The sequence below is a fragment of the Hyperoodon ampullatus genome (genome assembly GCF_949752795.1).
Source record: "Hyperoodon ampullatus genome assembly, chromosome: 15".
Classification (NCBI taxonomy): domain Eukaryota; kingdom Metazoa; phylum Chordata; class Mammalia; order Artiodactyla; family Ziphiidae; genus Hyperoodon; species Hyperoodon ampullatus.
Window position 1 is genome coordinate 87,832,364 of NC_136928.1, and position 10,357 is coordinate 87,842,720.

The window sequence follows — 10,357 nt, forward strand, 5'->3', positions numbered from 1 at the left end:
AGAATGACCCAAAAGCATTTTTTTAAAAAAAGTATTTTCTGACAGAGTTTCAGGAAGTCATCTGAGTATTTTTTTTTTTCTGGTTTTACCACCGCATCACCCTCCGCAGCTGTAGCCATGAGAACCTAGACCCTCGGAGGCAGGAGATGGGGGAGCAGGACAGGGCACGTCAGCGATTGGGATGTGGAGTCCTCTGTCCCCAAAGCCACCAGAGCCTTGCATTTCCCAAATCCCCACCATGGACGGTTGGGAGCCTCGGCTTGAACAGCTAATGGGTTGTCCTGTAATTGCAGAAGAGGGGAAATGGGCCCAGAGGCGGGGGACCTGCACCAGGCCACCTGCAAGTGGAGGGCAGCCCTGGGGCTGAATCCAGATCTGACCCGGCCCTGGGGCCCCCTGCAAGCCAGCTTGTCCCGCGGCCGGTGTCTGTCCTGTCCCGTAGGCTCCTCTGAAAAGGCTCCTTCCCGCTGTGCATCCCTTTGGGCTGCCATCCTGTTTTCTTTAACGAGGCTACTTTGACAAAGACCCTGAACAGACCACATTCTTGCTTACTCAGGTATTGAGTGTTAAGGCTTATGCTTGAAATCTTCAAATTGTGGATTTGCCTTCTTTTATGCTTATGGTAACAAATACTCTCAGACCCAAAACCTGGAGGCGTTGACAATGAAGTAGCATGTTTGAATTTGGAAGGTTCCAGAAGCTCTAGTGGTGCCTATTTTAATGTTTGTGGGATTTGTGAAAAATAGCTCAGTCTTACTTGCTCTTTCAGTGTCTGGATTTCTTTCTCCAGAGACAGGGTCTCCAGAGGAAGGAAGCCCGCCGGAAGGTCTCCGTGGCCTCTCCCATAGCAGCCTTACCTCCTGCCATAGACGTTTCCCTAACTTAGCAGAGTGGTCTCAAAGTCAGGTTTTTTTCCCATTATAACTCTGAACATCAGCCTAACGCTGGTCTAGTCGGTTCTGCCAGGAAGCCCCGTTTTTCAGAAATAGCTTCTTTATGGGCACTTTGGTGTTACTGGGGAGGGAGGGGACTGTCCCTTTGTCGCTTGCAGGGACTGTTCAAGGGTAGAACGGTGAGTCCGGTGTGGCTTTTCTGTCCGGGAGGTTTGGGGAAGGAGAGGGGTAGGAATCTTCTGATTTTCATTATAACTTTCTTTCCTTTTCCAACATTGAGCATAATCTTAAGTATAATGGAAGATGTTATTTTTGACGTGTTTTATCAAAATCGAATCTCTCTGTAATGGTTATTAACCCTCGATTGAAAGCCCTAAATTTCGGAGCTGCATGACATCATTGTTACATGCTTTTCCCATTACCTTCGTCCTTCCTGGCACCCAGACGAATTCTGTTGTTTTATCTTTGAGCAAAACAAATCAGGGTACACAAACAGAGCCTCTGCTGGATGACTTAATTTGCAGCTGTTCTCACAGGAAGTCCCTGGAAAACATTGGTGTTTGTGTTCTTTAAAAATTACGGCACCAGAAATTAACTCAGAGGATAGCCACGGTCACCATTTCTTGTAATCGTGATTTAGAGTGAGTAAAGTGAGAGGGGACAGGATGCTGGTGCCGCCTTGGCCGTGTGTCTGCGGAACATCTCAGCTGGGCTGGGTCTCGCCTCTGCTGCCCGTGGCCCCCAGCACCCACAGAAGTCGGGAATCGTGGACCCAAGGCTCAAACCCACTTCTTCTGACACTGAGGCCAGTACTTTTCTTATTTCACCAAACTTAGAGAAAATGAACACCTACATTGAATTAACATTTTGATTCATGCTGTGCTTCACCCAAGATGCTGCTAGAAGTGCCTAATTCATTGAAAGTTCCTCACATGAGGGGACAAAATGCTGTAACTTTGGGAATCTGAATGCTTGACATATGATTTCTTATTTGTGCTGAACTATAATCCTAACTACGCTTTTATTAGCTTACGAAGACACTGCGCTCGGGGCCATACATATGTATGTGTGTGTGTGTATAGTTTAATTCACACCACCTGTTCCTGCTGTACAGACAGCTGGGGGGTTCATATCAAGTGCCTAGTGTAGAACCAGGCTCTAACACGAGTGCCATAGGAGTGCGGTTCTCTTTCTGGCCACTTGGGCACAGCTGTGCTCCTGGAGACGTCCAGCTTAAAGACTGATCCCCCAGGTTCCACATTTAGTTCTCAAAATAACAATAAGCAGTGACTTGTGTTTTCATGCCAACAGGAAGAAGGAAGAGGATGCTGAAATATTTCACAGGCTGCCTGAATTTAAAGGCAACCGAGTTTTGTCTTTTTTTTTTTTTTTTTTTTTTTTTTTTTTTTTTTTTTTTTGTGGTACGCGAGTCTCTCACTCTTGTGGCCTCTCCCCTTGCAGAGCACAGGCTCCAGACGCGCAGGCTCAGCGGCCATGGCTCACAGGCCCAGCCGCTCCACGGCACGTGGGATCTTCCCGGACCGGGGCACGAACCCGTGTCCCCTGCATCGGCAGGCGGACTCTCAACCACCGCGCCACCAGAGAAGCCCGGCAACAGAGTTTTAATGAGAAACTCCCTCATTGGACTCGGAAGATTTTGAAACGAGAGGCCAACGGCTGACACCGCAGGTCTTGCAGAGGCCGGGATACATCCGGACCCAGCCTCAGCCCCCAGCCTCCTTCCCGTGTGACTGAATCCCGCCGCCCTGCCCCGTGCCCCTTTCCTGCTTTTGTGTCTGCCCTTGTCCTTATCCTCCTTACGTGAGCTATTCCCATGTACCCCCTGCCCACTGCTGACCACCTGAGCCCCTGGCAACCGACCTCCAAAAACGTGCCAGTGGGAGCGGGGCGCCCGTCTGCCTGTGCTGCTCTGCGGACTCACCCATTATCGTTCCTGAGTTCAGCTCTTACATCCTGGCCACGTTACAGACTCCTTAGTGACCCCCTCTTTCCTTTATCTCCTTGAATTCTTACTTGGTACATACATACGATAGAATATTACTCAGCCATTAAAAAAATGAAATAATGCCATTCGCAACAGCATGGATGGATATAGAGATTGTCATACCGAGTGAAGTAAGTCAGGAAGAGCAAGACAAATACCATACGATATCGCCTATATGTGGACTCGAAACTGTGATACAAATGAACTCATTTACAAAACAAAAACAGACTCACAGACATAGAGAATAAACTTACGGTTACCAAAGGGGGAAAGGTTGGGGGAGGGATAAATCAGAAGTCTTGGATTAACATATACACACTACTATATATAAAATATATAGTATATAAAATATATATAAAGTAGAGACCCAACAAGGACCTACTGTATAGCACAGGGAACTGTACTCAGTATTCCATAATAACCTATATGGGAAAAGAAGAGATGTGTATATATATATACATACACACATATATATATAACTGAACCACTTTGTTGTATACCCGAAACTACACCCCTATATACCCCTACTGTAAATCAACTACACCCCTATATAAAATAAAAATTAAATTTTAAAAGGTCATTGCTGATTCTGGTCCTCATGTCTCATTGGCAATGGCCCCATCACTCTTCAAGGTGAAGATCTTTACTTGGAGGCTGATTGTAATAATCTTATTTTTGCAGATAGTGTATCTGAAGAGACAGGTGAGACAGCGAAGTCGCTGGAACAGTGTTTGAGGCGTGGGTCTAGGGGCGCGGGGAGCAGGTACAGGGCTACCAGTTGCTGCATGACCAGAGCACGGTCAGGGCAGCCTCGCTGCTGGCCACCAGCCGCCGTCCTGAGGGCATGATGGTGACCTTTTGCCTCTGTCCCCATTCGGCCACCAGCCTCCTCAAAGTGGGTGGGGCTTGCTGCCCTTTGTTGAACCATTGGAAATGGGCTTCCTCCCCTGCTTTCTCTCGGCAGTGGAGACATAACCCTGGAGAAGAGAGAAACGCCAGGAAAGTCATGCAGGGTGTTCTCTGGTTTTCATAAAAATGAGTCAAAACAGCCCCCCGATTATTTATTTCCTCTTAAACATACCGTTCTCAGGCCTAGGAAAAGCCATATAAACCTAATTTTCTTTTCTATACCCTATAAAATAGTTAGTCCACTCTAAATTCAGATCTACCCAGTGGGCAACCAGGCACAGGTCTCACTGTCCTAGAGTCCAGACCCTAAGCTGATGTCCGGAGCAGCAAAGGTGTGCAGACTTGCCACAGCTGTGGAGTCTGGGGAAGCAGCTGGACCCTGGTCAGCGAGTGGGAAGAACTGAGAGCTGAGCTGGCCATATCTCAGCTGGTCTAACGCTGCGACCTGCTCCCTCACCCCTCCCGGCCCTGGACGAGACCCCAGGGCCACGAGGGGCCTGTGCGAGCCCAGGTGCTGCCTGCTTCTGGATCCTACTCCCGCATATGACTCACCCGCCTGCTGGCATGGCCGCAGCCTCCTGGGGTCGTAGAACGGCTCTTGGGGACGTCTTCCTGCTGTAGCTGCAGTTAGGGTGAGGTAAGGGCCACCCTTTCATCTCTGGGCTCGAAGGGATCTCTTTGATTTCCTTCTTGATCACTGTACGAGTCGGCGTGCTGGGGTGGAAAACCAGTGCTTTGAGTTCCCCTGACACCTACGTGCCACCTGCCTGACTTTTGACAAGTTTCCTGACCTATCTGGGTTCCCTTTCTCTTCATGTAAGACAGGAAAAAGAACATCTTCCTCATAAAGTAAGACAACATTAGGTGTGGATTTCTTCTCTCCTTCTACCCCTGGAGACAGACACCCAGTTTTGCTGTCGCCGAGGAGACGTTTTCAAAGGCTGAGCTGACACCCTCTGGCTGAAATTCGAAAGATGAATTGCCGAGTCCCAGCATTACAACTTAGATCCGTCAGAACTCTTGTTGCCAATGACAAAAACGTAGCTCAACCCCCAGAGAGAATGTGAACTTTGCTGGCGAGGCACGTGGTAACGTGGGTGCACCTGAGCCCCAAGGAAGCAGGACCCCCGTGTGAGGTCCTATCTCCACTTCCCTCTCAAGGCTGCTGTAACCTTTCAGTGGAAGACATGGATCTTGGTGGCATCCAGGGTCGCATCAGCTGCTTCACCCCCAGAAAGACAAGGACCCCCGTTCACAGCCCGGGGAAGAGTGGTGATCGGGTGTCTGGGGCAGTGCCCACCGCTGGGGCTGTCCCCGTGGGCTGTGAGGACATGGCCGCTCATGCCCAAACCACCTCCTGGAGGGTGAGCCCCCCTCACAGCAAGACGGGGTCTTCAAGAAGGTGGTGGGCGTGCTGGTCACACTCAGAGGAGCCAGGACTGCAAGTTTCCCCATCACAGTTGTGTTAGGGTCCCTCGTGGGCTAGTCGCACCTTTAACCACAAGGGAGCACAGGTCCTTTACAGGAAAGTAACCATGTAAACAGTTGTCTGTAATCAGGACAAGTAACAACTACTCAGACTTTATCCCTTTATTATCTTGCCCTCCACCTTTTGTATTTTTCCATCTTTTAAGGCAACTGTCAGTGAATCTTACAAAACTAAAGGTGTTTCCTCCAGATTTGCCCTAAGTGCCTTCATGGAAATCTGGTTTCCTGGAATTATTGTAATTACTTATGCTCAGGAAAACGTTAGCAATATGAATTGTCCATAAACTGGAAGTGGATGGCTTTGGTCCCACTCAGGTCTTCTAGAATCTTCCAGCCAGGGTTGGCTGGACCTGCAGTGCTGTTTTTGTTGGGAGGCTGTGCACTAGGGCTCTTGGAAGGGTTCCTTGTGTTTGGCAAAAGCTGGAACAATTGGTGCTTAAAATTAATCCCAGAGTCACTGGTGTGTGCTGTCTGGGCTGGGTCCTTTCCAGGCGCTTTGTCATCTCACCCCCCAAGGTTCTGGTCCATACGCTCTCCCAGCCTGAGGCCTACATGCAGCAGGAGTCAGCAGGAATTTCTGCTGCCAGGCCAGGGAGCCATGAGAGACTCTGCTTCGGACAGAGTGGCCGTCAGGCCAGGGGCAGCGTTTGCTGGATTCTGCCCCCGTGTGCAGTGTCCCTACGTCCTGAAGTACCTGCAGCAGAAAAACCGACACGCTGGACAGAGCCTCGGTCCCGCACAGTGTCGGCAAAGACAGGGTTTCCTTGTTTGAAGGTGAGGGTCCCTGGAGATACGTCTAACCTCCCCGGAGCCTCCTGCAAGTGTCTCTGGAGCTCAGAGCCGTCCCCAGGCTTCAGATCTCCCGCCTGCCTGGTCTCCACCAGGAAATCTGAGAGCAGTCCACGGGGAGCACCTGATCTTCCCGCTGTGCCCCCAGCTGCCCCGTCCCAGCGACAGTACCACTGTCCGTGGCCTCTTCCCAGGCCTGAGTCCACAAGTGACGCTTCGCACTCTTGGGGCCCTTGTCCAGCACCCGCAGCAGCAGATTAAAGATCAGTGTCACCGGGGGAGTTCACTCCCCAACCGTGCCGTCCTCTGTCCTCTGAGTCCTGTCCGGCAGCTCTCACAGATAGCCCTCTCCGTGGTCCTGGCCCCTCCATGAGGTGGAGCTGGGGTCCTGTGTGTCCAGGACATTCGATTGTCCCGGTACATGCACAAGCCAGGCCAGCAGAGTCCTTCTTGTGCCCGCGGGGGCCATTCAACCACCAGCATGTCTGCCAGCGGTTTTCCCGGCATGTGGCCTGTCCCCACTGCATCCTGGGGGCCCTCATGCCCTCCTTTCCGGTCCCCCCCTTCCACTCTGCCCTCAGGAGAGCACTGGTTCTGAACCTTGGAACACGGGCGATGCCTGGGGACGACAGGGGCATCTGGGGGGGAGGCAGGGTGCTGCTGGCCACCCTGCCCAGCCCAGAGCAGCCCCCAGTGTCCTGGGCAGAAGGCAGAGACCTGGGGCAGATCCCCCGATCTGCCCCAAACTCTGTCCAGCGACCTTCCGGGGAGCGCTCCACTCTGAGCTCCCCGCTGTGATCTGGAAGCCCGGCCCCTCAGTGCCGTCCGTCCACGCTGCCTCCCGCCCCGCCTCCTCCAGCCGGACTGGCTGCCTTCTGCGACTCAAATGTCGGGTGTGCCGCGGCCTCTGCCTGGAAAGCTGGCCTGTGTGGCGGGTCTTGTGCGTCCCGAGCATCCCAGCTCGACCTTCCCTGACCTCTGGATCCAGAGCATCTTCTTCCTGCCACTGGGCCTCGTCTCCGCATCAGTGTTCTTCACAGCACTTAGGTCACCCTGAACATCTCCCCGATTCATTTGTTTTCTTGTGTTGCCTTGGTGATTGAGTCCACCTGCTGAGTTCCCAGTGAGAGTGGATTATGACAGCAGAAAACCTAAATAAGAGTCACTTCAAAGAGACAGGAATTTGGTTTTCCCTCATAAATCAGGACATCTGGCGGTGGGCAGTGCAGGGCCTACCTTTCTGCTCTGCCACCCTTGTTGTAGGGCCCTTGTCCTCATGCTCTCAGAGTGGCTACTGGGGCTGCTGCGTTGTTTACCTGTTCAGAGCAGCAGGAAGACATAAGGGCCAAGAGCAAATGGGAGCCTGCCGGCTGGATTAGTCCCCCTTGAAGACATTCCGTGGAAACTCCCGCAAGGACTCAACTTCCACCTCTCTGGCCAGCACTGTGGCTCACAGCCACTCCCATCTGCAGCATGGGCTGAGAAGTGTCAGTTTTCAGATGGGCACATTGCTACCTATGAAATTAGAGTCTCTATCAGTAAGAAAAAAGGAAAAGTTGCCACAAATAGTTTTTGTCTCTATTTTTGTCTGATATTTATCCTCTAATAAGAGAGAGTTGAAATTGTTCACCCGGAATCTCTAGCCCTTACACGGCACCTGGGACACGGCAAATGAGTGAGAGTGAAAGGTAGGCTTCTCATCATCCCCGGAGCTGGCCTCAGAATTCTCGGCACACAGTGCAGTCAGCTCGGCACAGGAATTGGGGTGAATCTCCCTGTAAAACTCTCGGTGGTTGTGAAGCCCCGAGCCCTTCCTCCCCGGGGCCGTGAGCTGCGTGGCCCGCACCCCCAAGCTGCTCTGTGCCACGGGTGTGGGAAGGGGGTCACCTGAGGCAGAGACCCCTTTGGCTGTGCCCACGGGACAGAGGCGGCGTCTCTTCCATCGGTTCTGCTCTCATGTTGACCGGCCGGGCCCTAGAAGTACAGCCACCTCCTGCAGGGGCCCCGCCGGGGGAGGGGCAGGAGCTGGACAGCCTCCCCAGGACTCCGGGCCTCTGCTCTCCCCTGGGCCCCGGGTCGCCGTCTGGTCTGAGCACATCTGTGGTCGCAGCCCCTCCTGCCTGGTCAGCCCATATTCACCCGCGTGGCTGCACTTGGACTTGCTGGGGAAGCAGGCTGTCTTCTGTGCCAGGCCTGGGAAGGGGACCCCTCACCAGACCAAAGGCAGCCCCGAAACCCGTGCACCCCATGGTGTAGGAGATGCTGGGCAGGGCCCAGGGGGATGGGCTTCTCTGGCCTCCGCTCCCACCTGTGACCAGGGACCCCCGAGGTGTCCTGGGCCACCTGAGCGGGGCCCGGTGTTTCAGTGGAGTCCACGCACTGAGGACACAGGTGGACGACGTCCGCTCTCCAGGACCTTCTCTGGGGCCGTGGAGGAGAGCGTTGGCCCAGAGCGCAGGGTCGGGACCCACTGTGGTCTTGGGAAGACACCGAGGGCTGTTTGGGGACGTGGGAGTCCTGCTGTCCTGCCGTGTAAAGTGGGTCCCCGTGAGAAAATCCGTGTGTGAGGGGACAGTGGCCTCACTGTGGGCACAGAGGCACCAGCTCCCTGTTAGTTGACCTGCCCGCAGGCAGCTGTGCCTCCCCGACTCTGACACGAGCTGCGGAGAGAAAGCGCCGGCACCTCCGAATAACTCGGCCCCTGAGGGCGAGAGTCCCCATCCTGCTTCCCCAGGAGCCAGAGCATCTCAGGGTCCAGGCGGAGCCGGCACCTCCTGGCCAAGCTCCTCTTTCACAAAAGCCGGTTGTTTTCCTCTCTGCTGGGTAGGTTTCCAGGGGGACAGGGCGGCCAGAGCAGCAGGGGCGCCCAGCCCAGCTACATGAGGCAGAAGAGTGACTAAAGGATAATGGGGCAGGTGACGTGGGTGTGGACTGTTTTCAGCTCAGAATAATCCACAGGCCAAAGACTTTTGGGGTGGCAGGTTTTGCTCCCTACACCCCGTATGCTGGGACTGAATGGGGATGGAGCCCGGTTTCTGGTAAAGTAGGGAAGAGCTGAGTTCTCCCTAAAGATGGCACAAGTCTTCACAGCTGTATTCCAACTGCCAGACCTGGGAGGACAATTTTATCACAAAGAAATACATGGTAAAATCATGTTTTCTGTGTTTTCTTGGGGTTCTACCAGGAATGTCCTCCCGGGTATGAACTTTCCACCCTCCAGTCATGGTCTCTTAGGAGAGAGGCCAGAAGAAACAAGGACTATATTTGTTAGGATGGCTCCCCGATCGCCAGCGTTTTGTACACGGGAGAAAAATTGTAAAAATCAAGCTGCAGCTATGGACCAGATGCTGTGGGGTGGAGCGGCCGAGGGCCCTGCCTTACTGTTCCTCTCACAGGGCACAGGAGTGGGTGACTGGGGCTCCTGCTCTAATGAAGCGGGTTTGTGCTGAGATCTTGTTGAGTTAGAGGATTTGGAGGAGGGTGTAGCTGAGGGCTGTTCACTCTGAAACTGGGCAGAAATCCTAATCCCAGCGGGGAGTTCAGTCACAGGGGAATTGGTGGGAAGCGTTTTTTCAAAAAGAGAAGGGAGGGAGGGAAGAAGGGAGATGGGTGCGGGAAAGCGGGCGTTCACGTGGGCCGCGCTCCTGGAGATGCCACCGTGGTGGAGACGTGGGATCTGACACCACTTCAGGTTAACACAGCTGTGCACGTGGCTGGTGTGGACAGCTGCCCTGTCAGCTCAGCCAGGACCCACCGCTGAGGCTGCAGGTCCTCCCCGCGGTCACGGAGGAACCAAGGAAACATCCAGCGACCCTGGGACCGCACAGAACGCTCCTCTCCTCTTACCTCCTGCCTTGCCTTCTCTCAATATATTCTTAATATATATAATATGTGTACTTACTGTATATTAATATACTTAATACTTACTTTTTTTTTTTTTTTTAGCGGTACGCGGGCCTCTCACTGTTGTGGCCTCTCCCGTTGCGGAGCACAGGCTCCGGACGCGCAGGCTCAGCGGCCATGGCTCACGGGCCCAGCCGCTCAGCGGCATGTGGGATCTTCCCGGACCGGGGCACGAACCCGCGTCCCCTGCATCAGCAGGCGGACTCTCAACCACTGCGCCACCAGGGAAGCCCCAATACTTACTTTTATTCTTCATTTTAATCAAGTCCTACTCATCAATCTTTTCCTTTATGGGTTTTTTGGGTTCTCATTAAGAAATCTTAAGGAAAATTAAGATATTCTTTTATATAATCTTCTAGAAACTTAATAA